This window comes from Podarcis cretensis, assembly GCF_951804945.1.
Source record: "Podarcis cretensis genome assembly, chromosome: 1".
Lineage (NCBI taxonomy): Eukaryota > Metazoa > Chordata > Lepidosauria > Squamata > Lacertidae > Podarcis > Podarcis cretensis.
The window spans coordinates 32,639,547-32,665,935 of NC_137170.1; the positions used below are offsets into that span (position 1 = coordinate 32,639,547).

Below are 26,389 nucleotides of genomic sequence, written 5' to 3' on the forward strand. Positions count from 1 at the left end.
GGCATATAGCAGATGCTGGCTGATGTACGGCAGCTGTTGTTTCACTTTATTTATTTATTTATTTATTCAAATATTTATGGCTCATCCTTCATCTGTATGGATACCTGGACAAGTAGAAAATAAATCATAAAATACACAACGGTAAGGCAATAAAATACATCATTCAGAACAAATCAAGGCAGCTAAAAGCAGCAGAGCAGCCCAGCAGGGAAAGATGCCTCCTGTCTCCCCAGGTTGTAGTTTTCGTACAGCTGAGCAGATGCATCTTGTGTCCACTGCTGCCCAGAGTCATTGTTCTTCCTGCCGTAGTCATTTGGGCATTCAGACTGTACAGTGAACGTGAATGGGTAGAAATGGATGCATCTTCAGTTGAAAGTCTAGCATGGAGGTGAGTAGGGCTCTGCGTCAAACAAATGAGAAAGAATCCTTAAAAACATTCCGCTCAAAAAGCCTACTTAGAGGAGCAAAGTAAAGGTAAAGGTACCCCTGCCCGTACGGGCCAGTCTTGACAGACTCTGGGGTTGTGCGCCCATCTCACTTAAGAGGCCAGGGGCCAGCGCTGTCCGGAGACACTTCCGGGTCACGTGGCCAGCGTGACATCGCTGCTCTGGCCAGAGCCAGAGCCAGAGCCAGAGCCACACACGGAAACGCCGTTTACCTTCTCGCTGGTAAGCGGTCCCTATTTATCTACTTGCACCCGGAGGTGCTTTCGAACTGCTAGGTTGGCAGGCGCTGGGACTGAGCAGCGGGAGCGCACCCCGCCGCAGGGATTCGAACCGCCGACCTTTCGATCGGCAAGTCCTAGGCGCTGAGGCTTTAACCCACAGCGCCACCTGCGTCCCCACTTAGAGGAGTACTGGTACTGTAATTCCTACCATGACCACCACGTGCATCCACTTGAACATTCAAGGCACACTGAAATTCTTGCACATGGCTGCGTGGGAATCTGATAAAGCCATTCCGTGGTGAGGGAGGTGGTGAGGAGGGCTCACGATACCTGCCCTCCTTAGCTAGCGCTTAGACTTGAAAGGGCAGGGATTGGAAGAATCTGTTGCCCTCATCTTTCCTCAAGCTTTCAACAATTTGTGCATCCAGAGAGTTCTGCGCTGATATTCACCGGCTGGTGCTTGGCTGGCTTAACAAGCTGCCCGTTACAGGCTTGACAGAAACTACACCCCCCTGTCGGAGCTACGCATTATGGGTTCCTGAAAGTGTCTCCATCCTCATGACAATGGAGCTGTGCTTTCTGTCACCTTGCTCTCCCTCTCAGCTAGCTCTGACTTTGGCTCTATTTCTGAGGTGGCATTGTGCCACCAGCAGGCATCAGTCTGTGTCCAGTATCCTGGTGGGTTGTGAGGGCAGCCTTCTCCCTGACCATTGTATCAGATTGGTATGCAGACATAGGACTCTCAACAAGGGGTTTTTTCACTCTGGAAAAATGAGCCCGCCTATCATCCTTTGGTCTCTATTTTGTGACCCACATAAGGTAAAGATGTCCACGCCAATTTCTCTTTTTCAGACAGGATGCAAACTTTGCCTCTTTTACATGTCCCATGGCTACTGAGTAGACCCTGCAGCCTTGCCCCCTCCCCCCGGCTATTAATTGTATTGCATTTGATTATTGATTTAAAATTGTTTTTATAGTTTCATTGAATTTAGAGATTAGGAGGTTAGGAGAAGCTGAGTCCATTTTTTTACACAATTAAGAAATAAATATAGTGGGGGGGGTCTATCTGGGGAAACGTCATAGAAAAAGATAGCAGTCCTTGATTTATTCGAGTGTTGTATGTTGGTAATAGTAGCATCCTATCAAAAATCCCCAAACTAGGAATTGTTTTATGGGAAATGTGCATCTCAAAGTTAATACTTTCCATTGGGCATTGTCCAAAATGAGCAATCTCCGAGAAGCCTCATCAGTGTGAGAAGACACTGTGAAAATAAATCTAATTGCTGGGCCATCTCCTGTATATTTTGTAGTATGAGAGATTTTCTGGAGGGATGTGAAGAAGGAAAAGGCAGTCACCTTATGAACCAAGTAAATGAGTTTTTTGCTACTCCCACGAATACGCTGGCTGGAAGAGGTGGTACATGATGTTCATCTGTCATGTTTCACCAGAGCCGCTAGTAAGTGACAACAAGCCTCAGTTTGTCTCTCTTGGGCTTAAAACTTTTATGAAGATGAATGGTGTGCGTCACATCAAATCAGCACCATCACAGCTAGCAACAGCTTAGGTGAAAGATTTGTTCAAACAACAAAACAAGCCCTGCTTTTCTCAGAGGAAAGAGCATCTGTTCATAAACACTTGGCTAATTTCTCATTATCTTATTGAAACAGCTCACACCATTGCAAGAGGGGTCCCCAGCACGGCTAAAGCTCCCACTGACAGTTGGGGACCTGCTTTGATTTGCAGGGATCACTGAGTGTGAGCTACATTTGTCCAGGTATATCAACAGGGGAAACAAATGAAAAATAGCAAATTCCAATAGCTGCAGGCAGTATTGCTTGCAATTGGACTATGGAGGCAAAGTGGGCTCCTGCCCAAAAAATGCATAATTTTGCTTCTCCCTCTGGAAACATCAAAAAGCATTGCATACTGGAGATATGTTGATGAACCTTCATCAAGTATACAGGCCCCTCATTAAATGAATGATCTGTTAGCTCTCAGCTTGTTTGGACAGGAGCTTTGCACACTCTGTAAGATGTAAGAGACACAGGTTACACATATAACAGTGTGAGATGGGACTTCATGTGTGGAATATCACTCAGAATGAATAAAAAGCTCCTGCAAGGAGAGATTTAGCATATCAAAGACAAATGTAGTTGCCAGCCAGCCAGCCAGCAAAAAAACCACCCTATGAAGGGCATAGCTGCAATCTTTTTCTAATGTAACTTGGGGACATTGGAGAGATGAGAGGGTGAGGCAAGCAAAGATTGCTGATTCTTTCCATTCCTGTACTGTGGCAGTGGAGAACTTGTTAGACTCCAACTCCCATCAGCCTCAGCCAGCATGACCATTGGCCGGGAATGATGGGAGTTGGAGTTCAACAACCTCTGGAGAGCCACAGGTTGCCCATCTCTGCTCTACATCCTGGCTTGGGTGAGCTTGCCCACAGAGCAAGTAACTCAGCTGAGTTGATGTTCAGGGAAACAAGGGATAAGTCAGAGTACCATAGCACAAAATGTGCCTATGTCAGAATAAATGCTGCCCAAACAAAATATGCATTTCAGGCCAAAGGCAATGGGTGAAAAACACAACATGAGAACCATTATTATCATCCTTACTAACCTTCATGATCAATTATAAAAGGAGATCAGAGCCTGATGGTCATTGAACAAAATAACCAATCTTCCCCATCAGCATTTTCATTTCTGTAGTAATGCAAATCCTCTCAGTGCATACATGGCTCATTTGAAGTTGGTTGCTTTTAAAATAGAGAATGGACAAAATGTGAAATAAATTTGGTTTGCGGAGGAGAAGGAGAGGCTTTTTGCTATTTCTTCATGAATATCTTTTTATGGTAATTGTCAATGAAATGAACAGTTCATAAAGAAAAGAAAAAAGAGCAAACTGAACAAGAGAGATAGGAGTAAATAAAAAATATAGATGTAGATTAGTGGAGAGAGAATAAATAAGAGGGCAAGAGGGAATAGTGACCTACTTAGGGAAAAAAATTAAAGGGGGGGAAACAGGGTGGAAGATGGAGATGTGTGGCATGCTGAGAAGGAAAGGAGATAATGGGGAGGAGAGAGGCATTCTAAATGAGGTGAACAGGCAGATGCTCACTGAGACGGCTCAGGATTATTGATGGATTATTGATCCAGGGCATGTAGCAAAACTGAACCTACCAAAACATTACTTTTCTCAAGAATAGCTGCCATTTCAGTGCAATGGTATGATCAGAGAGTAGAGGAGAGCTGGGCACATCTCTGAATACCATGGAATTATGAATAATTGCAGGTCAAAGGATGACATTGTGCGCATAGCTCACATCCAACATTAGCCTGGCATTCAGTTTTAACATATATGGTGATGCTCCATGGATGAAAATCTTAGTAGAAGATCTTTTGATAAAATGCTTAGTAGAAGATCTTTTGATAAAATGCTAGAACAAAGACTTTAATCAGCAAACTGAAACAAAAACAGCTGAAGCCTAAATAGTATATATTCAGTGCAAAATTGTTTATCATTTACTAGATCTCTATATTAAAGGGCACAGGTGTTTAGACAGAATTCCATGCAGGGGAGAAGACCAAAATGACAGTCCTTGAATTAAAGTGCAGTAAAAATTGCAGTGCAGGAATCTTTTCGATTCACATTTATAGGACGGAGCAGTGCTGTATGGGCTTTATCATGTGGGGTTGTATAGTGTTTATTCTGGTCCTTTTAATTTTACCACTTTATCCTAGCATGGTTACATTTCCTTGTTGCTCAGGCAGCCTCACTGGGAGGCTTTGAACCTCCCATTGTTTCTAAAAATGACACTTTGCAAGATTCACCTGAAGATCTTTCCATTTCCTTTTCACTTTTTTATCCTCTGAGTCATTTTCTGTTTCCAGCAAATCTGTTGCATTTTTATCCCAATTGATAGCGTCAGTGATGCACACAGTCGGTTTCATAGGCAGCTGGCTGGTGGTTGCTGAGAGATCAAGCTGAGCCTGGAAGCAGGTAACAGCAAATCTTTGGGGGGTATTTCAGAGTTGTGGTATCTTACTGGGATAGGAGATGCTGGACAACAGGTGTCAGCCTCTTCAATTGAGCACTAGCATTCAAGGGGAGCTGTCCATGGTACTGATTGAGTTGATGTTAGGTCTTTGCTCACAGGGCTGATGGAGGGAGACAAACAGAAACACCACCAAACAATGCAGCTCCATTGTTCAGGCATCTACAGGGCTCGAGAGGCAAATGACACTGGTGGACAAAGATAATAAAGGGGGCCAGAAATGGGAGGGATGTGGGTGGTCTCATGCTCCAGAACTGAGACAGGACTGATAGGCCAGCATCCTTACTGTTTACCCCAGACTTAAGAGATGAATCAGGAAGCCAGAGAAAGTCAAGACTTGCCCTGACCTCACTCTTTTTGTTCCCATCTTACCTTGAGATGAGCAGGTTCCTTGCCTGGCCATCTCCACAGCAGATGTTGACAAGGAGCTACTGTTGAGTTTGTTGCCACAGGGCTAGACTGCTGTTGGTATGTGGCAGAGAAGGGGCAGGCTGGGCAAATCAGAACCGGGGTTAGGAGTCTCAGGCTCAGCTGAGCTGTTCTTTGTCTTCCCCAGCTGCAAGCATGGTGAAGATGAGGGTGAGAGTTGTGTTTTGTGTCCTATCTGTGTTTATGAGAGTGTACAAGAGGATGTCTGAATGCATAAGGAATCTACTGCTATCTGCTGTAAAAGGAGCTCAGTAACACTGCAGCTTCTGCCATGCATTCACTGTTACATTCACTAGTCTCAGCCTTATATCTGTAAAATGAGCAAATATTTTCTACATGCTTCATTCATTGACCATATGTTGTAAGACTTGACTTGTAGTGTGTGGCTTGGCTCATTTCCTTTCTATTTGCACTGCCTGTAGGCCATTTTCCACTTTCTGATTGTGGCACAATTGCTGTCATGTTGTGATCTAGGGTTGTCTAATATGATAATGGATGTTATTCTGTCCAATATATAAAGAGTACTCGGGCAAGGAATGTTAGACATACTGGGTAGAATTCAATGTATCACTAAGAGTGCAGGGAACAAGGTCTGCTTGTAGAACTAGACTTTTCCACCCTCGTGTACCCCCTAAACTTGTTCTGGGGTTTCCCGCAGCCCTCCAAAGCAAATTTAGGAGGTGCAGGAGGAAAGAGGGGGGGGCGGTCCCATTGCATAAGCAGACTTTGTTCCATGCATGCAACAACTTTGATGGAGTTGGGGGAGGAGTTAGTAGCCAGCAGCAGCTTGTGGGAGCTATTGACCAGGAGCCCTTGACTAAGTCTTGTAAACAGGGGTGTTTGCAAGGGCATTTAGCAGGGGAGTTTGAAGGAGAGGCCCAGGTTGCTCTCTCATAGTGTACATAGGAGCAAGAGACAGGGACCACTGACCAAACCCAAATAGACTAATGGTTCCTCATCTTCCTGGAAAAAGTGACAACTGGGGTGCCACAGGGTTCTAGCCTGAGCCCTTTGTTGTTCAACATCTTTATAAATGGGTATGTTTAGCTTGAGAAGAGATATGATAGCCATCTTTAAATATCCCTAGGGCTGTCAAGAGCAAGCGTGTTTTCCCCTGCTCCGGAAGGGAGGACCCAAACCAAGGGTTTCAAGTTACAAGAAAGGAAATTCCAGTTAAACATCAGGAATAACTTTCTGACAGTAAGAGCTGTTTGACAGTTGAATAGACTCCCTTGGAAGGTGGTGGACTCTCCTTCTCTAGAGGTTTTAAAGCAGAGTTTGGGTGGCCAGCTGTCATGGATGCTTGAGCTGAGACTCCTGCATTGCAGGGGTTGGACTAGATGACCCTTGGGGTCCCTTCCAACTCTATTATGCTGTGAAGCCTATTACTCTTAATAAACAAAGAGGATTCTTGGACTTTGAAATGGCTTTGCAACTCAGCCCTTGTAAGAAGTGTTTCGTGTCCCTGAATTGCCAATAAGGAAGAAGAAGATGTGGCTCTGTACTATTTTAGATTAAACTGATTCAGAGCAATCAAAGTAGGATCCAGAAGTAGTAGACTAGTAGCTCATCCCTTATAATGGCCTTTTGCCATCCTTGTAGCATCATGTCCTGGCATTAGCATGAGGTCAGGATGGGTGTTTTGTAACTTGAGCTGATTTTACACCTACAAGGCAATCTTGCTATCCTATACAGTAAACGCCATGTTACAATGACAGTGTAGAGTAGCCTGAAGGGAACATGAGCATCAGAGGGCTGCAAAGGGTGATTTTATACATCTTCCTGCAGCGCAACTCAAATTAAACCACACTCCCAATGGCAGCTGTTGGTTCCCCTGAACGCCTTAATAGCAGACTCACTTCAGTGTACACATCTGACCCACTGCCGACCTGTGCAGGAGGAAGTTCAACGTGGTAATGAGTATGTTGCACTTTCACGAATCTCCATTGCTACGGGTCAGTGGTGCTTAGTCAAGGAGATGAAGTACCACACTCAGGGGAGCTGTGTGTTACAAAACAGTGGCATATAAACATAAAAAGTCTAGCAAAGAAACTTCAGAGCTGTCAAACTCTACATGCGGCATCCATCACAGTGAACATCAGGATTTCTGAAAGATCCTGGAGAATCAGGGGTTTGGCGTATGCTTGCTGCTACTTGAGAAACGTCAAGCAAATGGGTGACTTAGAGGGATTGCAGTGAAGTTTCTATTGCCAGGTGAACGCTAGTGGGGAATATTCATGTTGGTTTTGAGGCGCAGAGGCACGGATCAGGGACCAGAGCACCAGGAAGCCATCGCAGCCACCTTTCAAGCACCTCAAAACTATTCTATCCTTTTAGGGAAAGCACAATCCTGAACAAAAATAAATGCATCTTGTATTCAGCAAGTAATAACAAAAGAAGACCACACTGGATCAGACAAAAAGCTCATCTAGTTCAGCATTCTGCTATCACTGTGGCCAATCAGTTATACTTTTTTCTCCAGGTATCAGTTGCTCAAGCATCTTTCTTTTACACACTTTATTATCTTTCCCACAGGCTGTCAGTGCACGGTTAGAGAGACATTTGTCCAGCAACACCAGTGATTGGGTATGTGCTGAAATGCCACACTTTGTGATGAGACTAACATTGCCTGTTGCTTCTTTCTGGGTAGCAGAGTGTTCTTTCTAAGCTAAGCATTCATTCCTTACTCACACCATTCCTCACTCGCTATTTATTCCTATTAAACCAGTGGCATTAAACACTGGTGGAGTGTAATAATAATAATAATAATAATAATAATAATAATAATAATAATATTTTTTATTTATATCCCGCCCTCCCCAGCCGAAGCCGGGCTCAGGGTGGCTAACAACACTAAAACAGTACAACATTATAAAACATTATAAAAATTAATTAAAATCAAAATTGATGGCAACCATAAACTAAAGTTTTGTAAAGATTGCCAAAGGAGGGAGTCAGGCTGCGCCCTGACCAAAGGCCAGGTGGAACAGCTCTGTCTTGCAGGCCCTGCGGAAAGATATCAAGTCCTGCAGGGCCCTTGTCTCTTGTGACAGAGCGTTCCACCAGGTTGGAGCCGCAGCCGAGAAAGCCCTGGCTCTAGTTGAGGCCAGCCTAACCTCTCTGTGGCCTGGGACCTTCAAGGTGTTTTTATTTGAAGACCGTAAGTTCCTCTGTGGGGCATACCAGGAGAGGCGGTCCCGTAGGTACGAGGGCCCTAGGCCGTATAGGGCTTTGAAGGTTAAAACCAGCACCTTAAGCCTGATCCTGTACTCCACCGGGAGCCAGTGCAGCTGGTATAGCACCGGATGAATGTGATCTCTAAGCGAAGACCCCGTAAGGAGTCTCGCTGTGGCATTCTGCACCCGCTGGAGTTTCTGGGTCAGTCTCAAGGGCAGCCCCACGTAGAGCGAGTTACAATAATCCAGTCTGGAGGTGACCGTCGCGTGGATCACAGTGGCTAGGTCAGGGCGAGAGAGGTAAGGAGCCAACTGCTTAGCTTGGCGGAGATGAAAAAATGCCGCCTTTGTTATAGCTGCAATCTGCGCCTCCATGGAGAGGGAGGTATTGAAGATTACACCCAAACTCTTAACGAACGGTGCTGGCACTAATTGCACCCCCGCAAGAGATGGGAGTTTAATAAAACTAAGGATAAAGAGTTTAATAAAACTAAGGATAAAGGCAGTTTATAAAGAAAAGATACAGAGTTTATACTTAGAAGTTTAACTGGGGGATTAAAGTCATCTTATAAGGGAAGAACAAACAGAAATACTTGACACAGAAAGAACATACATGACTACATAGATCATAAACACACACCTAACATTAAGAAGTGTAACAATCGTCATCTTTACTAATAGCTATTGATAGCCTCATCCACCATTGCAGTTGCCATTAAAGAACCTTTTATTGAGGGTGAAAGAGGAGAGCGCAAAATATGGTCTGAAGCTCAACATCAAAAAAACTAAAATCATGGCCACTGGTCCCATCACCTCCTGGCAAATAGAAGGGGAAGAAATGGAGGCAGTGAGAGATTTTACTTTCTTGGGCTCCTTGATCACTGCAGATGGTGACAGCAGTCACAAAATTAAAAGACGTCTGCTTCTTGGGAGAAAGGCGGTGGCAAACCTAGACAGCATCTTAAAAAGCAGAGACATCATCCTGCCAACAAAGGCCCGTATAGTAAAAGCTATGGTTTTCCCAGTAGTGATGTATGGAAGTGAGAGCTGGACTATAAAGAAGGCTGATCACCGAAGAATTGATGCTTTTGAATTATGGTGCTGGAGGAGACTCTTGAGAGTCCCATGGACTGCAAGAAGATCAAACCTATCCATTCTGAAGGAAATCAGCCCTGAGTGCTCACTGGAAGGACAGATCCTGAAGCTGAGGCTCCAATACTTTGGCCACCTCATGAGAAGAAAAGACTCCCTGGAAAAGACCCTGATGTTGGGAAAGATGGAGGGCACAAGGAGAAGGGGACGACAGAGTACAAGATGGCTGGACAGTGTTCTCGAAGCTACCAACATGAGTTTGACCAAACTGCGGGAGGCAGTGGAAGACAGGAGTGCCTGGCGTGCTCTGGTCCATGGGGTTACGAAGAGTCGGACACGACTAAACGACTAAACAACAACAAGCCTCATCCACTGTTGCAGTGGCCAATCCCCCTTTAAAAAGCCTTCAAGCTGCCACATCTTGTGGGTCAGTTGTCCATTGTCAAGGAGTCCCGAGGGTTCAAAAGACCCGGCTCTCTGGTTTGCTGTTTCAGCATGGAAGAAACAGACCCAAAAGGAGTATATTTGGATTGCCAGGTAGAGATGATGCTGGAAATTTCAGAAACTATTGCTGCCTTGTGTGTAAGCTTTTGTTCTTCTTCAGAGAACCATTTCAGACATTATGTAATGCTCAGGGAGTGTTGGGCTTTGTGAATCCCCCCACTGGGTGCAAAGTGACAAGCAAATTTATAATTGATGCTGAAGAACAGGCAGCATGAGGGACTGGTGCTTGCTGCATCCTTCACACGGGCATGTGTTTTAGAGCATTTCTAATGCAGGAGACAAGAAAGGATCTTAAAGGGAGGATGAGGGTAGAGATAATATCAAAGGCAAGCAGATAGAGAGCCCTGCAAGACAACCCTGTGCATGTTTGCTCAGACGTAAGTCCGTCTGCCTTCCATGGGGCTTTTTCAATCGTGCATTTAGGTTTGCTGTGTAAAGAGAGGGCTGGAAACATGCCGCTGATATGAAGCAAGACCAAACAATTCAGGGCAAGAGTTATATGGCCAAAAACAACATTTGAAATTATGGCGGCAAACTACTTGTTAAAAGCGTTGAAACATTTCCAAATCAAGGGTTTACATTCGACATGGATCTTAAGAACAAAAGAAAAGTAATAATATTCTTATCTGGTTCCTTTCAACTTTCAAAGTGCTGGCTGTGGGGGAGAGGATAAAGGCAAGACAACAACAAATGTCATTACATTATTTTAAACTATAGACTAATTTATGGAATTCACTATGTAGAGCCAATTCAATTTCACTTTGGCCACATTACCCTGTGCTTGGAAGTGCACGGTATTTTCTCAGATCAATTTTCCATCTTTCACAGTTGGACAGTGCTTTGATAACTGTCTGCTTTCTTCCTCCTGCTGTAAAATTCCTATTTGAATAGCAAAATTTGATATCACCTTCCACAGCACAACAGGGAATTTGTAGCTACGTTGTCTGGGGACATATAACAGATGACACTGCTGTTTTTAAAAGTGTTGCTGGTCTTTGAAGGGAGAGGTAAAATGAATATTTATATATTAAAAATAACAATGAGGAGGAATAATCAGAAATTCTATGGTAGCAGCTGAATAGGCTCCACCTATGTCGTGGTGCGACAAGAATCTGGGTCAATTATCCCTCAGCTTCCTTAACTACAAAGCTAGTGAGAACTGACCAATTAAATATACTGAGTGTATTACATAGGATGTGACTCAGCTTACAGATCTAGATTTGCTGACCCTGACTTGTTCTAGTAGGTATATATGTACAGTATGTACAGACACCATAAGAACAAAAGAAAAGCCCTGCTAGATCACACCAAAGGTCAAACTAGTTGAGCAAAAATATTATGATTACTATTACTATTATTTCTTACCTACCCTTCACCATGAGGTCATAGAGCAGGCTACAATAATTTGAAAATACAATATTAAAGAGAGTGACCAGCCAGATGTTGCAGGGAAATGAGCACACAGATCCAGTTGCCAAGAGCTCATGGCTCAACTAGACACCCACTGACAGAAGTCTCCTGGACCTGCTCCTCTTTATCATTGCACCCTGTTTGTTCACCTGCTTTGTGATCTGGCTCAGGTGTGGGGGGCCAGCAAGCAAACAAGGTGGCAGTGAGAAGGAGGAACTGCCACTGCTTGCTTGCTCATTGGCCATGTCTCTGGTGGTAGCAGTGATGAGGCAGAGGAGCAGCGGCAGTGAGGGGGAGACTTTGAGAGTATCTTTCCCAAAGGCCCTGCAGCCCTCAAGTAGAGTATGAAGGCAACAACCCTCTCTGCTGCTGTTTACCAGCATATTGTTAGAGGCCCCCTGAACATGGAGACTCCACTTAGCCATCATGGATAATAGCTAATCTGGCCCACATAAGTTTTGGGTGGGGGAAACAGTCAAACCCTGACATGTGTGGCAAGTGCAGCTTTTAGAGAATACCACAGGGACTAGAAAATAAAAAGAAGGAGCTTGGGACCATGTTGGTCTCCTGTGACTCTCTGGAATCCCAAAAGCATAATTTGTAGAAAGCACCGTTTTAATCAATGTCATTCTTTCCCCCCAATCATGGATGTGCTTTTCTGGCATATTCTACAATTAGATACCCCCAGAGAGAAATGAACGTTTGGGTCATTTTCTTTTCACGGGGGTTTTGAGCTGCTTTCTATGTTATGGATTAGAGTCATTTGGACCATTTTGTTTCTAGGCGAGCGGGGGCACTTCTTCTTCCCACAAATCTTTCACACTTCCTTTGCACCTGCCGACAGGCAGCTAGGCCCCGGGGCCACAGGTCTCTCCTCTCTCAGAGTGTTGCCAGTGAACAGCAGGAAGCAGTTTGACAAGGGCAGCCGTAAAATTAGTGATGTGGTAAAGTTCACGGTTCTGCTCATAAATTTCATTTTCAAAGAGGCGAAGCGTGAGATGAGAGGCCATAAAACTGAAGAGCCCAAGCTAGTGTCTGATTTGAAGCTTCGCTTTTGTGCAGAACTTCAAGCCAGCTCTGTCCGCTGGCCAGTTGCCATGGGGACGTGGCAACAAAGGGGAATGGGGATGTTATAGTCCCCAGGTCGGCAGTGCAAGGGAGCAAGGTACTCCTGCCTGGGGAACTCTTAGCTCTGTCCATCACTGGCACGTACTTGAAGCCCAGGGTTTTGTTTTATTCATTCGTTCATTCACTTCAGTGATATAAAGAATTGGAATGTTCCCTTCTGAAGTGAGCGTTGCCTTGGGCTGTTAGTTAAAAACACAATCAATACACGCTAATAGTTCTAGCACCATCCGCTAGAGATGCCTTGTTGAGGCAATTTATAGGAGATGAACATTTTCTTGCTGAAGTGCTGGCCTCATTCCTTCCTCTCTTGTCTGAGGGCCCTCTAACAATTTTTGTTTTGTTTTATCTAGGGTTAGGTTTAGGGAGTGGGTTTTGTTTAGTTTAGTTTAATGGGTTTCGTTTAATGGGTTTAGGTTGTGTTTTGTATTGTTTATATATTGTATTGTATTGTCTTTTTTTTCTTTTTTTTCCCTCTTCTGTCTTCTTTCCTTTTAAAAGTAATAAATATTATTTTTTAAAAAAAAACAATGGGGGGGTGAGGGGCTGCCACACAAACAACGTGGCATACTAAACTGCCAATGTATTTATTGGCCACCTTAAAATAATAAAAATGTATCCACTGTCCATTTTAAAGTAAATTTTATCCAGCCATTCTTTCTAAGCTTGAAGATAGCAGTGATACATATGGTCATTGAGTCAACAGTGTGATGAAAGCTAATGCTATTCTGTGCTGCATCAACAGAAGTAGAGTGTCCAGATCAAGGGAAGTACGTAATAGTACCACCCGCCTCTGCCTTGGTCAGACCAAACCTGGAATACTGTGTCCAATTCTGGGTACCACAATTTAAGAAGGATGTTGACAGGCTGGGATGTGTGCAGAATAGGTCACCAAAATGATCAAGGGTCCGGAAACTAAGCCCTACGAGGAGCGCTTGAAGGAGCTGGATATATTTAGCCTAGAAAAAAGGAGACAGAGAGGAGATATGATAGCCATCGCTAAATATCTCAAGGGCTGTCACATGGAACAGGGAACAAGCTTGTTTTCTCCTGCTCCGGAGGGTAGGACACAAACCAGTGGCTTCAAGTTACAATAAAGGAAATTCCAACTAAACTCCAGGAAGAACTTTCTGACAGTAAGAGCTGTTCGACAGTGGAACGGACTCCCTCGGGAAGTGGTGGACTCTCCTTCCTTGGAGGTTTTTAAGCAGAGGTTGGATGGCCACCTGTCATGGATACTTTAGCTGAGATTCCTGTATTGCAGAGGTTTGCTTTAACTTGCTTTGAGTTCACCTTTGAGGGAAAAAGTGACATAATCATTATCATCTTTAATGTGTCCTCTTCCATGTTGCAGGAACTGTTATTTGAGTTGGTGGAAGGGGGTTGTTCAGGGGGCTCTGAATATCTGTGACTGAAAGGTTTTGTTCCTTAGCTATGCAGATCAGCAGCTGTGTTTCTCCTCTCATGACCACCATGGCATGCTGAAGAACAGATTGTCATATCCTTGTTTGCTTACTCAGTTAATACATGAGGTTATGGCAGCAGAACCGTGAATAAGTCTATGAGTATTTATCTATGAATGGGTTTGGTAGAGAATTGGTTTCAGAGACTGACAGATGCTATGTAGCAAAGTGTATTTTCTACTATCCCATTCTCAGTTGGTGAAAGCATATTCAAGCTTTTGATTTTGCAAGGAATTCTTAATTTGCTCAAAGACTTGCACAGGTAAAGGTAAAGGTACCCCTGCCCGTACGGGCCAGTCTTGACAGACTCTGGGGTTGTGCGCCCATCTCACTTAAGAGGCCAGGGGCCAGCGCTGTCCGGAGACACTTCCGGGTCACGTGGCCAGCGTGACATTGCTGCTCTGGCCAGAGCCAGAGCCGCACACGGAAACGCCGTTTACCTTCCCGCTGGTAAGCGGTCCCTATTTATCTACTTGCACCCGGGGGTGCTTTCGAACTGCTAGGTTGGCAGGCGCTGGGACCGAGCAGCGGGAGCGCACCCCGCCGCAGGGATTCGAACCGCCAACCTTTCGATCGGCAAGCCCTAGGCGCTGAGGCTTTAACCCACAGCGCCACCTGCGTCCCCACTTAGAGGAGTACTGGTACTGTAATTCCTACCATGACCACCACGTGCATCCACTTGAACATTCAAGGCACACTGAAATTCTTGCACATGGCTGCGTGGGAATCTGATAAAGCCATTCCGTAGTGAGGGAGGTGGTGAGGAGGGCTCACGATACCTGCCCTCCTTAGCTAGGGCTTAGACTTGAAAGGGCAGGGATTGGAAGAATCTGTTGCCCTCATCTTTCCTCAAGCTTTCAACAATTTGTGCATCCAGCGCCACCCACAGCGCCACCTGCGTCCCATAAGACTTGCACAGTCACTTATAAACAGAGGCTGGCTCAGTAAGAAGTGTGACTCTCTCCCTCTCCTTCTGGTTTTGACAGAGAAAGCCCTTTCTAAGTAACTCTGATTATCCTTTGAAACACTGAGGTAGAAGGTTTTACTTGCCAGCGTCAGTAATTTGCAGCATGATATGAGTCACTTCTGAAGAGTGACCTGTGCCATCTGCAAAGATTTTCAAAATCAATGTAGTGCATTGATATTTCTCTGAAAATTATACCAGCTTGAAAAATTGCAAATTACTACGCAGCTTCCACTTAAGTGTTTCTATTTACAGTGCTGTTTATTTGCTTACATTTTATGCTGTAAAAGTATGTGTGAAAAGAAACTGTGCTAATCACACATCATAAGTATTACCTGTGGGTGAAAGCTGTCGTAAATGCACCCCCTTTTTTTGTCCACCCCTCCTGTTTTGTGGGTGCCAATTATATTTGATCCCTTGTAGCTGCTATGCAAATTCGTTGGACGAGCAGCAACAGTATTATGACACATAACAATAAAAATATGAAAACGCTTATTTGATTGCAGGTTTAATGGCTATTCATAAAACCCATGTTTGTGCAAAAGAAGCTATGAGGGTAAGAGAACAAATTGGTGCCTTTTTGCCCTAGAATAACCCAGTGCTCCCATTCACGGAATCTACATATCAATTGAAAGTTTTTTCAGCAATTACTATGATTTCAGAGTGACTAATAAGATATCAAATTTAAGCTTTCAACACATAGGTTTAGAGAGAAAAATAGCAGTTTGGCCAATTTATTCACAAAAAGAGAATAACTCAGCAAAAGGGAGGAAAGGAAGACAACACAGTCTGCAATCTCTACATTTCATAGCTCCACCTTTCATTTAATCCCTCCCTTAGCTGCTAAAATGCTATGAAATATGTACGAGCATTATATTAGTGTTATTGTTGCTTTTATTGTTATGATTATTGTGCTTTAAAATTGTCAGCATGCACAGTGTAGGGACAGATGGTAATATGTGCTGTTATTGGGAAAGGGTTCAACAGAGAAGAGAATAGGCATTATTGTCAAAGTTTGGATCAGCTGATAGACTGTGCCTGGTATGAATGTTCTGTGAGTGTGGGAATGTGAGAGACAATGAAGGGGGAATGATCACTCTGAAGGAATCATTAGGGACCAAGCCCTGCCCTGTGGAACTCCCTGCCACTAGAGGTCCACCAAGAACCACCCCTGCCTTCTTTTATATGTCTTCTGAAAGCTGTCTTGTTTTCTTTTCCACCCCCTAATTATCTACTGATGCTTTATTGCTCTTTTTCATTATGTTTTTTATGGCTACTTCTATTGACCTTATTAAATTTTGCATGTTGTACACCACCGTGATATATCTAATGAAATAGCATTCTGATCATTAAATAAACAAAACATTTCATACAAACCCCTCCCCCCCCCCACCATCCATGCATTTACATGGGCTTCCAATAACACCCTCTTAATCTTGTGCCATGGGAGGAAGGAAATTGCAAGACAATGATGGCCACCACCATTATGAAGCCAACACTGTTTCAACAATTAAAAAATAATAGTGTCCTATCATATCGTATCATATCATACACACAGCTCACCTTACAGTATAACAGAATTGTAAAGTTGGAAGGGACCTCAAGGGTCAACTAGTCCAAATCCCTGCAATGTAGGAATCTCAACTAAAGCATCCATGACAGATGGCCATCCAACCTCTGCTTAAAAACCTCCAAGGTAGGAGAGCCCATAAGTTTCTGAGGGAGACTGTTCCACTGTTGAATAGCTCTTACTGCCAGAAAGTTCTTCCTGGTGTTTATTTGGAATCTCCTTTATTGTTACTTGAAGCCATTGTCCTACCCTCCAGAGCAGGAGAAAACAAGCTTGCTCCATCTTCCATGTGACAGCCCTTGAGATATTCGAAGATGGCTTCCATATCTCCTCTTGGTCCCCTCTTTCCCAGGCTAAACACACCCAGCTCCTTCAACCGTTCCTCATAAGGCTTTGCTTCTAGACCCTTGATCAGTGATGCTTTGACCTCTGTTGTCTTTATTGCATAGTATTTGCAGCTTACAGTAGCCTCCTGGGTCAGGGCAGCTGTGGCTGTTCAGATTTTGTGAAATCCAGGTCCCATCAACTGCAGCCAGCATGGCCAGTGATCAGGAATGGTAGAAGCTGAAGTCAGAAGCAACAGTTGGGGGTCACCTGTCCCCCCCCCCATATGGTGTATGCTTTCTGATGGGTTTCCAATGACCCTCTTTTTAGGTTGCCCAAATGCAAGGTCACCCTGTACTTTTTAGGCCTGTTTAATAACAGTCATTTTCTGAACATCCTTGTTTCTTCACTGCAGAACACAACCATTTATATCATTTGGCCGAGACAAAGAGAGAGAGAAGCCATTAATTCTGCCGGGCTGGGTACCTGCATTTCCTGTTTTATTTGCTCTCCAGCAGACAACATTCTGTTTTGCTGTTTCGTTGGCATTTGTAGGTGTTCTTTTTTTCCTCTCCAGATGATATAAATTATTTGGCTTCACCGGGAGCATTTGGAGGATTTCCAGCAAAACCTTTTATCCAGCACCATGAGAAACAAAACATTCAGGAGGAACAGAGATTAACCGACCAAAATGGGTTGTTTCCCCCCCCCCAACCCCAGCTGTCAGTGTGACCTGAAATGAAAATTGTAACAAAAAAATGTCAGCTCAGGTTGTGAACAGAACGTTTTATCTAGTTCTTACATTTAATATCCTGCCTTTGCTCCATGGAGCCCATGGCCACATAGGCAAGCTTCAAAGATGGCTTTGCATCCACCAAACCTTGCTTAGCTTTTGAAATATTGAAATCCCAGCTGCCTTCAGACCATGTCAAAGTACTTGCTCTTTTGTTTGTTTGCTAAAGTAATATAATAATAATAATTTATTATTTAAACCCTGCACATCTGGCTGGGCTTCCCCAGCCACTCTGGGAGGCTTTCAACAAAATATTAAAATACAGTAATGCATCAAACATTAAAAGCTTCCCTAAACAGGGCTGCCTTCTAAAAGTCTGGTAGTTGTTATTCTCTTCGACATCTGGTGGGAGGGCAATCCACAGGGCAGGTGCCACTACCGAGAAGGCCGTCTGTGAGAGTTTCTTCCCAGTGCGAATGCTAGCTTCAAAAAAGGAATTTTTTCCCTCCTGAGGACCAGGGCAGGAGAGGAAAGAGTCACATGTTCTCTCCATGCCTGCTCTGCTCCCATTAAAGATCAGCCTCAGTCATCCCCACTGAAACAAATTTCATTTAAAAAACAACCCTACAAAAACACACTTCCAGAGATAATGCAGGCAACTCCCCATTTATGCGGGAGTTACGTTCTACGGCACCACACGTTTAAGTGAACACACATATATTAGGAAAACCATTGAAAAAGCCTGGATACACCCTCTAAACCTCTTTTGAAGCCTTTGAAAATCCCTTTAAAAAACCAAAACTCCACCAAATTCTAACACAGCCACTCTCTCCAAACCTCCTTTGTCAATCTCCAACTCTCCACAGGCCTCAAAGGTTGGTGCAAAAGCTCCTGGGATCGCAAAGGCTCATGATTTAGATTTAGATTTAGATTTAGATAAATTTATTGTCATTGTCTGTATATACACAGTATACACAACAACGAAAATCAAACACCCAAGACCGGATTCACATACACATTTGCACGTATCTCCAACACTCTCATCCTATTCAGACATAATCTATTAAAACATACATAATCCAGAATATAACACAACCTATTAGAAGCATAGCATAACCTAAAACCTATCTCATTCCTTACTACTCACTGCTTGCTATTTCTTACAACTGGCCCTGAGATCATTGTTTAGTGCAATCAGAGCTCTTGGATAGAAACTATTCAGAAGGCGTGTAGTTCGTGTTTTCATTGTCCTATATCTTCTGCCCGAAGGCAACAGTTCAAAGAGGTTGTGAGCAGGATGGGTGGGATCTCTCAGGATATTGTGTGACTTCTTCAAGCTGCGAGACGTGAAGATTTCATCCAGGGTTGGTAGTTGGAGCCCAATAACATTCTGGGCAATTTTAATTATTCTCTGTAAGGCTTTTTTATCCATTCCAGAGCTGCTCCCATACCACGATAATATACTATAGGTTAAGACACTCTCAATGGTACTATGATAATAGGACAGAAGTAGGTGCTGAGATAGATTCAATCCTCAGAGCATTCTCAGGAAATACAACCTCCCCTGCACCTTCCTCACAACCATATTAATATTTGCAGTCCATGAGAGGTCCTCAGAGATGTAAGTGCCCAGGTATTTAAAACTACCAACCCTCTCCACCTCCTCGCCATTTATGTGCAATGGTAAAAATACACTTTTCTTTCGCCTAAAATCAATTATGAGTTCTTTGGTTTTTTTGGTGTTTAGCATAAGATTATTTTCTTTACACCATTGAATTAACCCCTGTACTTCTTTCCTATAAGCAGCCTCATCATTCTCACTAATGAGCCCCAACACTGTTGTATCATCCGCAAATTTGATGATGGGATTGCTAGATACTGTTTCTGTGCCATTTCGGGGCTTTTTAGTGCTGCTCCCCCCCCCCTTCATGTAGTTTCTGGGTTTGTGGTCGCACGTGCCTGGAATGCATGTAAATGGGGAGTTGCCTGTACTGCTAGATACCAACGTTCATATGTTAAGTGATGCTGGAAACTGTAACTCTGAGGGGTAAACAAAGAGTTCTTTGAGGGAAAGAATGTGCATTGATTGTGCTTTAAAAGGATAGTGTGTACAGAGTGCTAGGCACTGTTTTGTGTGCAAATGGTACCTCACATGCATTCACCTTTCACAATAAGATGTGAATGGCAGATTACAGTGGTGCTCAGAAGGTTTGAAAGGGATGCAGTGACTAGGTGTCCCCATGCTGTGGCTTGGCATTGCTCCTCAGCTCCTTCCACCTGGCCCTGTCCTATACTGGCGCCGATTCCCCTGTGCTGGAGTGCAGATTAAAATGGCAGGTACCTATTATGCTGTGTCTAAAAATCAGCCTTGGCTGGTTTTCAACAGCAAGTGCATTGGGGGGCTTAAGCAGCAATCTCTCCCGAGTGTCAAATGTTTATTGGCAGTCCGGCATGCAGCACTTGGGAAGTACCACAAAGCATGTTAAGATTATCACGTTTCACATGTGCTGGTGGTTCCACCTTGCTTTCTTTTTAAGGCACCCGCCTACAGAGTCCCTTTATATATTGTTGTGCTGTAGGAGTGAATTTGGAAGAGTGATCTGAGAGAAGAGTGAGGCGCGGCTTGACAAATAGGTTTGGAAAGGGAAGATCAGGCAGCTGCGCTTCCAAGTCTCGAATGCAGCCAGAGTTTGCCCAGTGAAGGGCTTTTAAGAATGACAGGGCCAGCTTAGTCAATTCAACATTTTCATAGGCAGCCGGAGTGGAGCTAATATGATCAGTGTGGCTCAAAACAGAGAGCCAAGCACACTGCTTGTTTCTGAGAGAGCTGAGAGCGCTAGAAAAACCTGCTGAGTTAAATTACAATAATCAAGCCAAGACTTGCGGCCACGTGGGTCTCTCTTGCTCTTACAAGGTCACTGCAAGATGCTGTAAATAAGGGCAAAGCCTATGCAAACTGCGCAACGGGGGAAAGCCAAACAGTCTCCTATCTTGTCCTCTGAATGCCCGAGACACAGAGGAAGGAAGAATGAAAAAGTATCCAGAGTGATGAAGGGAGCATCCCTCAACTCCTCCTCCTAGGAATTTAAAATTCACACTTCCAAACACCATGGGTGTTTGCCACTTGTAAATGGGTGTTTGTCAGTGCTATTTTTCTAGAAAAAGAGGTCACAAACTCCTCCCACATTTTCCTAGAATGGCAATGGCCCCCACCTGAGGGGTGCCAGAACTGAGTTCCGGTGAGCTCCGGCTGAAGAAGAAAAAAGCCTTGGTGTTTACTGTGATGGACACTTAAAGGCACTATGAAGTGTGAAGGGGAGTTGCATTTCTATTAAAAAATATGGCAGGCATCATGAAAGTGTGGCCAGTATCCTCTCCCCAGTGCATATAGCCCACGTGCTTATAGACAAATTTCCTTTTTCCCCACACTCCAGTGTTGAGTATGAGGCACACAATCCCACAATGATTTTTTTGGCGGGAGGAGCCAAGGAACATTTTCTTGCCATTTGCCTCACTTTTGTTGCATTTTTAAAAAATAAATATTTAAAATCCCCTCATACAAAATCTCAGGGCAGTGTACAAGATTCATTAAAAAAAAGATAAAATGCCATTTAGACAAAAATTATTTGCCTTGCAATGAATTGATTGCTTGGGGGGTGGGCGTGGAATTGTATTCTGAGGAAGCTTCCTCTGGAGTCAGTCCTCCCTCTGCTCCTGTTTCCTTAGAGAATATGGGCCTTGGGGCAATGTAGAAAAGTGCTTAGCTCCTCTCCTCCTTCCCTCAGAACTAACACTGGGTGGGTGGGTGGGTGAGGTGGGGGGTGATGGTGGTAGACTGGTCTCAAAAGACCACACAGTATAGGAATGGGGTGTTCAGCCTCCTTTCACATCTGAAGCAATCAAGGCTGAGGAAAAGGAAGAAATTACTCCACTCCTTCTGTTGGCCAAACAGGAATTGAGCTGTACTTGCTTCCCCCTCAGCCAACACAGTTCCTCCACCTGTGGGCTGCCTTCTCTCCTCAGTAGGATGAGGAAGGCATAGCTTCTTCTGAGTGGGTCACCATGTGGGTTTTCGCTGATGACAAAAGCTGTTTCTTCCAGCGGTTTGTTATTAGGCAAGGGAATCTTCATTATTCGATAGCTACTCGTTTCCTGCCTTCTCCTCTGTAGGCCCCTAGGATGTTCACAGATGGACATAACACTTCACAAACATCCCGAGTGAGGTGGTATGTGAAGCAGGTCAGAGAATCTGGGGCATTCCACCTGTCTGGAACCACCCGTCCCTTCACCAATGAATAAACTATTCACATATATTGAAACTGCACTATAACATGTGTTGTAAAGGTAAAGGGACCCCTGACTGTTAGAGCCAGTCGCGGACAACTCTGGGGTTACGGCGCTCATCTCGCTTTATTGGCTGAGGGAGCCGGCGTGCAGCTTCCGGGTCATGTGGCCAGCATGGCTAAACCGCTTCTGGCGAACCAGAGCAGCGCATGGAAATGCCGTTTACCTTCCTGCCGGAGCGGTACCTATTTATCTACTTGCACTTTGACGTGTTCACCCCGTTGTGGGGGTTCGAACCGCCGACCTTCCGATCGGCAAGCCCTAGGCTCAGTGGTTTAGACCACAGCGCCACCCGTGCCCCATAGCATGTGTTGAGTGAGTGCTAAACAAGAGCTGCAAAAGTTCTGTTTGATTGGATGATTTGCCTTCCTGGTCTGGAGCTCTTGTGAATAAATTGCCCGTGTCTGAATGGTGGGCTTCCCTTAGGAGACACTTGGTTGAGCAGCTTAAGTGGACACCCTACATAGTGCTTTGTGGCTGCCAAAATGTATCTCTGGATATGCCATTCCACCTATCAACTGAGTAAAAGGTGGTTTTATTACACAATTGCAATTCACCCAAGTTACAGCTGCTGTAATGCTGTTTTCCATGTAGCTACTGAAGCTACAGGTGCCTCGTCCTCTTTTGCATCTGGTTTTGGTGTGTCATTTCCTTAGGCCGCAGTTATTAGGTTCAATTTCATGCACACCTACGTCTATCTAACTTCCTGTCCAGCAGGGGGCAGTGGTGACATAAATATAATTGCTGGTACATTATATCAACTAGCCAAACACCTGGGGTTATTCCAATTTATACCAGTCACTAGGGACCAGCTGAAATGATTTATTGTGTTCTGTGGTCATCTTTCATCCTACACCCTCCAGCTTGAGCTTCCTAGCAGAGTGTGTCTGATAGCGGGCTCTTTTCAAACTTTTTTGCCAGTTTGTGGATTAATCTGAATAGTTAAGCTTGCATTTCCTAATTCCGGTTTATAGATAATGAAACTGCATTACTATTTTGCACTCTGTAGCTAGTAAGAAGGGCTTGCTGACCTAGATAATAAAATAAGTCCATTCCCTCTGCAACCCACATGTTTCTCAGGAACTGAGGAGATGGAGAAGGCAATAGCACGGCTTCCTTGATGGTGTTGTCACATTTTGGGATATTACAAAGTTTCTTACGGTTTATCGGTTCTCATCCATATTGTTACAATTTTGGTATGAGAGTCTACTAGTGAATAGTAGAAATTGATGAATGTCAGGATCTAGCTAATATCTGGAATATAGAAGGGAAGATTCCAGTCCAGTGGAAAGCACAAGCTAAGCTTCCTTTCCTCACCTGGGACAGAGGCACACAACACAACAAAAGGTCTGATGACCCACATCAGAGAGGAAGCCTTGGGCCTGGGCAGACAGAGATTGCCAAAGTGATGGGGAATGGGCAGGCTGTGCTCACAGGAAAAATGTGCCTTAAAAAACCCCAAAAATACCGTATTTTTTGCACCATAACACTCACTTTTTTCCTCCTAGAAAGTAAGGGGAAATGTCTGTGCGTGTTATGGAGGGAATGCCTACGGGTGGCATGCCTACGGATTTTCCTCCTCTAAAAACTATGTGCGTGTTATGGTCGGGTGCGTGTTATAGAGCGAAAAATACGGTAAGCTTTGGATAAGACCACTCCCCTTCACCGGGGGCGCTGCATTGCTGGCAGACATCCAGGACCTCCCAGTGACCCGGGAGTGGGCGGATGGATGCTGCCCACATCATTAGGGCTCCCAGCCGCATCACGCCCCCCCCCTTTTTATGTGTTGCTTGACTTTGGCCTTGCTATGGACTAATCTTGGTTGCCTTATTGTTGGGCCCAGGTAGGAATTTTTCCACTTGGCAAATTGGCACCACCCATTTGGTGTTTGCCTACCTTGTAGCAATCGTCACAACTTTGTAAGGTTAGGCATTGGGTAAGCCTTGTTATGGGAGGGGAGGTTATTGCCTCCTCCTGCCCCTCCACGCTAAGGGTACCCTGTTAAAGAGATCCAGGGGTGTGGTTGGCCCCATAGGTGACCCTTGGGGAACTCTTAATCAATGTATATCAAAGGACTCCCTCTATTGGTGGTTGACCCCTTGAGATTTCCTGCAAATGGGCAGGAGAGTCAGGATATAGTCTGGCTTCACCCAAATGCCTAAGCCAAACCGCTCACATCTGTAACCAATAAAGTTGTGGCCTAATTTATCCCATTAACCCAACATACTCATACCTGTGTGTTTATTTCTGAGGGGAACTGCTGGGTCCGGGGCCTCGCCAAGCAAGAGAGGGATGGGGAGGAGTTGTTTGGAGCAGACAACAAGGACAGAACCATCTTGGCAGGCTGGCTGAAGGGAAGCTGGCTGAAGAGAGCCTTGGACTCCAGTGCTGCACTGCTGTGGGGAACAAGCCTCTCTTGAGATCTGGACTCCCTCCATCTAAACTCAGGTGTGTATATATGAATAGATCATATTTCTTAAAGCTACAGCAGTCCCTTCTGCGTCTTGATTCTCAAAGGAACACAAACCTTGGGTGAGCGCCTGGAAAACACACACCCCACTCAGAATCTTGTCATTGCACAGCAGAGACTGGGGGTTGCCACGCCACCTTTGTAGCAATACGCAGAGTGGAAGAGACATTAAGCGGAATACTTCTTCCCTGGATTCCACAAGACATTGTTCTATGGTCAGGCCGCATTTGCAATAAGAGGCTTGTTTAGTGTTATTAATTAGCACTTTGTGGAGAGCAATTATGTCAGAAAGAAGACAAAAGTAGATTAATAAAATGCAGATAGTCATCTGAATGCTGTGTTAGAAGCTAATCAGGCATTTGGTCATAAAGGATTCATTTGAAAACAAAGGGGGGGTAGGCCTGGGAGATGGGAGCACACATCTCGTGCCTGCAGAGAAACTGAGTAGGAGTGAATGAAATTGTTTATGGAGAGGATGAGTAAATTGGACATGAGAGAGGATATACAAAGTGATAAATGGTGTGGTAAAGAGAAGGTAGACTCCCCAGTAATACAGAACAAGGGAACATTCAGTACATTTGCAAGACAATGCTTAAAACTGATGAAACAACCTTTCATGCATTGTTATGAACAAGGATCTTTGCATCAAGCCCAAGTTAATTTCTGTCGCTGGAGCCTTTTGTTCTGCTGTCCCTCCAGACTCGATGATATTGTTACTGAATTATGTGGAACCCGAGATGCTTTCGATCCTGCCATTACTGAATTGGATGCACAGTCCAATATATTTTCTGCTCTCTCAACAATTTTGACGTTCAGCATGCTGCAATAACTTGTATTGGAAATCCAGCAGGTACAGTACATGACTGTGAAAGCTCAGTCAGTGCGAGGTTGAGCAGAAGCGATGCACCCAAGAGCCCTTTTTGCACAGGACACATTCCCTACTGAGAGAACCCATTTGTGGTCCGCTCACGTGTGTCTGTTTTGTAGTGTGTATCCATCACATGTGGTACATGAAATACAGTTTCCAAAGTTTAAATGATATATGTGCAGCAGGGGTAGCAAAGGTGGTGCCCTACACATGTTGTGGACTCTCAGACCTTCCTAGCATGGCTACTGGTCAGGGATAATAGGAGCTGTAGTCCACAAAAACTGGGGGGGCACCTCCTTGGCCACCCCTGATGTACAGGAAACCAGACATGTCTGAAGCAGCCCTTAGTACAGTAAGCCCGCAATTTGTTGTTGTTGTTTAGTTGTTTAGTCGTGTCCGACTCTTCATGACCCCATGGACCAGAGCACACCAGGCACTCCTGTCTTCCACTGCCTCCCGCAGTTTGGTCAAACTCATGCTGGTAGCTTCGAGAACACTGTCCAACCATCTTGTCCTCTGTCATCCCCTTCTACTTGTGCCCTCCATCTTTCCCAACATCAGGGTCTTTTCCAGGGAGTCTTCTCTTCTCATGAGGTGACCAAAGTATTGGAGTCTCAGCTTCAGGATCTGTCCTTCCAGTGAGCACTCAGGGCTGATTTCCTTCAGAATGGATAGGTTTGATCTTCTTACAGTCCATGTGACTCTCAAGACTCTCCTCCAGCACCATAATTCAAAAGCATCAATTCTTCGGCGATCAGCCTTCTTTATGGTCCAGCTCTCACTTCCATACATCAACTTACGTTCATTTAAATTGTGTGCATTCAGCTTTACATGCATGGTTAAAAAATAAATAAAAAATGGAAAGGGGATGGAATTCTAGGGACATTAGCAATCTCACTCATCATTGAACCCAATGTATTTTGACTATATGTGATTTTGGCATTAGAGGTGGTGTAGCGATTTGTTGGCATCTGTCTGTCTCAAGATGGATGCAATGGAGTACACCTCTGGGGGTGAAGTCAAACCGCTGGAGAATCAGCGCCTGCTGTGGCTGCAGAAATTGGTAACTTTTAACTGGTTCCTCTCCAGGGTGACCACTATTATTATTATTATTATTATTATTATTATTACACCTCACCCAGGGTTCTGAAAATCCGGGACTGTCATGGAAACTAGGGACACTTGGTCTGCAACT

At 44.5% G+C, this 26,389-nt stretch overlaps 1 protein-coding gene across 1 annotated transcript in view; it reads left to right on the forward strand.

The window, feature by feature from the left end:
- The first annotated feature begins 4,626 nt into the window (after positions 1–4,626).
- The window catches only part of SYNDIG1L (synapse differentiation inducing 1 like), a 95,514-nt gene continuing 73,751 nt past the window's right edge, over positions 4,627–26,389 (forward strand). Inside the window, exon 1 of the mRNA XM_079972825.1 lies at positions 4,627–4,667. The gene's annotated coding sequence lies outside the window, so the exon portion shown is untranslated. The remainder of the gene's footprint in view (positions 4,668–26,389) is intronic.